We start from the raw sequence: 5,000 nt of genomic DNA, 5'->3' as shown, positions 1-5,000 counted from the left end.
AGGTGTTCAGGCTTACTCGTTGCATATATCCCAAAACTCCCTTGACATGAACAAATAAGACGCACCAATATTGAGAGAACTGCCATAATACTGAAACTTGATCAAAATCTTACCGAGGGTTGGTGCTTTATTAGCTCTTCCCACCATTGTGTGGTTCACATGTCCCCTTTCGACGTGATCAGACCCCACTTCTTTGGAGCTTGCATTGTCATCATCCATGTCCTTCAACACAGGGCAGTTGTTGGAATAATGCCCCGGGTTTCTACATCTATAACAAAGTAAGTGACTTATATCCTTCTTGGTGGGCGTCAAAGTGGAGTGGTTTTTGTTCTCGTTCCTTTGTCCATTATGGTTGTTCCCATTGCCACGATGATGATTATGTACCTCATGGTTATGGCCATTATACACGTCCACTTCGGAATCATAGTACTCAGAAGATGTTGATGAATTACGTTGCTTCTGATGACCTCCAGAGTTGAACTCAGTGTCGCTTGCCTTCCTTTTCCGATTCTCCACCTCTTGTAATTTTCCCTCAAGTACAATAGCTTTATCAATAAGCTCCTGACAATTGTTGAAAGTTGTCACTGTCAACTGAACACCCAACTCATCATCGAGACCCTCCAAGAACTTCTCATGTGTGGTTGCATTAGTGTTAACATCGTTAGGCGCATAGCGTGCAAGCTTATTGAACTCCTCCACATACTCATTAACTGAGCGACCTCTTTGACGCAAGCTCCGAAACTCCTTCTTTTTCAGACTCATGGCGCCAGCAGACACATGTGCGGCGCAGAAAGCTGCCTGAAACTGCGCCCAGGTGATAGTATCAATGGGATAGGTGACCAGGTAGTTGTCCCACCAAGCTGCGGCAGGACCCTCCAACAGATGTGAGGCAAACCTCACTCTCTCTGCATCAGTGCAGCCAACAGTCTCAAAGTTCCTAGTAACCGAACGAAGCCAATCATCTGCTACAATATGTTCAGGGCTGCTGGAAAACCTCTGAGGATTCAACCTCAAGAAACGAGTAAGTACATCCACTGGTGGTGGTGGAGGTGGATTGTTGTTGTTGTTGTTCCCTATGTTCTGGGTGAGTAGCTGGATCAACTGGGTCTGTCCTTGAAGGTATTGTTGCATGTATGGTGGCACATCATTGTTGTTGTCTCCTGAACCACTGGCTCTAGTATTACGTCTCGACGACATCTGGGGGTAAGCATAGATGAGATCTAGATAGAATTAGGTCTAAGGGGAAGAACACTACCCATATGCTAGCATCAAACTCCAAATCAAACAAATCACACTACCAAATAACACCAACAAACATAACAACAATCAAGCATATCTATATACATAGTCGAAGAATTCCGACAAGATCCTAATTTAACAAACAAGCAAAATAACAATCAAGCAAGCAACCTAGTATCATCATGCCACAAAGCGGGCATAAACAGATACACTAACACGTTAATATCGCAATAAAGACAAGATAAGTGGTGGTCTCAACACTAGTTCCTACTTAAGCTGGTCAAGATACTAGAGTGATTGTCTAATGAAAGAGTAGGATGTAGACAAGGTTTATAGAATAAATTTTCAATCCTATGGCTTTTCTAATCCATTTTCTAGGGCCACGACCTACAGTCAACGCATTGCTCTGATACCATTTGTAACGACCAAACCTCGAAGGATTTGAGTCTCTGTGCTTAACTGTGCTAGTCCCTGGATCAACTCGCTAGCACACACAGTATATATGAATACCAGAATAGCAAGTGCATCATTTATTACAACGTATGATCTAGAATTTAAAAAGTATAACAATCTGCATAGCACTTAGCTAGCTTTAATAAATAATGGCAGCGGAAAGGTAGAAAAATAATAACGATGAGTCCCATCATAGCCCACCGGCGAAAAGCTTGAGTGAAGACTCGCGACCCTACTGTATCTCACTGATCATCTGAATATCCTGCAACATGATAAGGTGCAGCCACAAGGGTCAATACATTGAATGTATTGGCAATTCACACATAATGATAATGCAAACCTACATATATAAGCAATGTATGACAAACAAAATAGTCAAGTTGGTTCGGCATAAAGCTAACTTCACCTAGCTTCATGAACTGATCAAGGTCTCACACGCCACAACCAATTTAAACCCACAAGAGAGAACTCACAAACCTACGGTGAGATGACAAAGATCTTCAAGATGTATCAAGTGCGCTCAGTCGACGACGCATTCAATGGAGACTCCAAAGCGCTCAGCCATCAACGCATTCACCAGATTTAAGTCCCGACAACTCAAGTGCGCTCAGTCATGGCGCATTCTCTAGGGACAATAGAGAGCTCAGCCATAGACGCATTCACTCGAGCAAAAGCCCCGAGCCTACAGCTATAAACACTCACTACTTCATAAAACACTCGGTACGAGTCCATGTCTACCGTAGCATATCCAAGCACACAATTAAACAATGCAATCCAGGACACACATATGGCGACAAGCAATATAAGAATCACACCAAGCACATAACATATCATAACAATGCAGAACATACATATAGCATGAGCAAATCAAAAGTGCAAACTTGCCTTGAACGGTGTTGAAGTACTCTAACACTTAATTCTGCTCCGCTCCACACTCCGGACAATCTATATATATTCGACGAAGGCATCGATAAATAAACCGTACTCACATAACATCAAAATAAAGTGAACAACAAAGAATTCAATGAAAAATCTACTAACAGAAAATATGAATAGATATTTATTATCTACATGATAGTGGGAGCACAAAGCAAAAAGAAATAATTAAATTTGATGAACGGTTTGCAAAATACGGCCTCCGATACGTCTAAAATAAATCTGATTTAACAAAAAAATTAATTTTCGTAAAACTGAAAACTACTGGTTTTAACATGTTCTACTCATCAATACGAGATCACAGGAAAAAGAATTTCCTGAATCAGAGTTACGAGTAAAAAGTTAAACAGGTTTCAAAATTCTACCGAGAATCTGTCCGATCTAAAAACAGCTTAAAATAGGTGTAATACGGGTACTGTAACAATTTCGCGGATTGGATGAATCGAATTACGTGCATGTGCTTACCGCAAACAACAGCGAAAAACGGGTTGGTTCCCACGTGGTGCCTCCGGTGGTGCTTCTCCGGTAACTCTCCGACGAACGACGGCTCCGGCGAAGACGGGCAAACTCCGATGATGGTGGGGTGAACTCCGACGTGGGCGCTACTGGAGGGTGCTCCGGGACGGCGACAGGTTCTGTGAGGTCTCCGCGAGATGGGGTCTCGGGCTCACGTCCAAAAATCGGAGCAGGAAAAGAAATCAGATGACAGGGCTTCGGTCTTGGCACTTTGTCGCTCGCGAGAGGGATCCTGGGCGCACACGAAAACGGATCGGGGAAGGAGTTGACGAGGGGTGGGGTTCGTGGCCACCTGGAAGTACTGGAGGCGAGGGAATCCCAGCCCCTTGAGGCTGGCCCTAAACCCTAAACCCTTGAGGCTGCTGCGAAGGAGTCCAGGTCGAGTCTGGCTCGGTGTGGAGAAAAACGAGGCGGTGGAAGCTGGCCTGGAGCGTTCGGTCTCCTGGAGCGCTGGGATGGATGCGCTGGGTCGATGGCTCCCTGGGGCTGGGGCGATGGCGTTGCTGGCCCTTGGGAAGAAAATGATGGGGTGATGCGCTGGGCACAGCTCCTGGAGGCTCGGCACAAGGCGCTGGTGCGCTCTATACTCGAGTCCAAGCGCTAGCTGGCTAAGCCTGGCTAGCTCGTTCGGTCCACCTTTTTTTTTTGCAAAATCAAAACAGCCAGAAAAAGCTAAATAACTAAATATTATTTTTTAAAGAAAAACAAACAGAGACATAGTAAAAATATACGTATACAAAAATATATATACATATATATATATAATATGCATATAGTAATATATATATAAGTATATATAGATATATATATTAAAAATCTAATATAGACACATATATATAAGTATAAAATAAATCCCCTAATAAAAAATAAAGGAACCCTAGTTCCATCTAATGCAAAAAAAAATTTAAATAACTTTTATGCAAAATGCTACACAACGAGCATTGAAAATAAACTGAAAATGATTTCGGAGATTATGAAATTTGCAAAACCAAATGAGGCGACTCCAAATAATATTCTAAACCTTATGAACTCTTTATGTGAATGGGGAGAAGTTATGTTATCTCCACTCCAATATAAATTGCCCTGAGTTGCATAATGAAAATAATATTCAGAAAAATTCAAACACGCATAGAAATCAAGATGACAAAGAATGATCCTGCTAACATACCAAATCTAAAAATTTGGGATGTTACAACGACGAAGACGACCACGACGCAAACGATGATAACAATGACAATGACGAGAACAAAGACAACAACAACGACAACAACAACAACAACGACAACAACAACAACAACGATGACAACAACGACAACAACAACAACAACGACAACAATGACAACAGCGACCACAACAACAACGATATCAACGACAACCACGACGACGACGACGACAACAACAACAACGACAACAACAAGAAGAATTACTACTACTACAACAAAAACGATGACGACGACGACCAAAATGGCGACAACAATGATAATGACTATAACAATGACAAGAACGATAATAACAACAACAACCACAAAGACAGAACAACGACAACAGCGACAACAACGATAACAACAACAGCGACAACAACAACAACAACAATAACAACAACAACAACAACGAAGACAACAACAACAACAACAACAACAACAACAAATACAACAACAACAACAACAACAACAACAACAACAAAAACAACAAAACAAGCACATTGACGATGACGACGACGACGAAAACGACGACAGCAACGACAATGACGAGAACAATGATAACATCGACAATAAAAACAACATCAACAACAACAACAACAACGACGACGACGACGACGATGACGACGACAATGACGACAATGACAACAATGACAA

The sequence above is a fragment of the Hordeum vulgare genome, chromosome 4H (assembly GCF_904849725.1).
Source record: "Hordeum vulgare subsp. vulgare chromosome 4H, MorexV3_pseudomolecules_assembly, whole genome shotgun sequence".
In the NCBI taxonomy this organism is placed as follows: domain Eukaryota; kingdom Viridiplantae; phylum Streptophyta; class Magnoliopsida; order Poales; family Poaceae; genus Hordeum; species Hordeum vulgare.
This window is presented reverse-complemented; position numbering follows the sequence as displayed.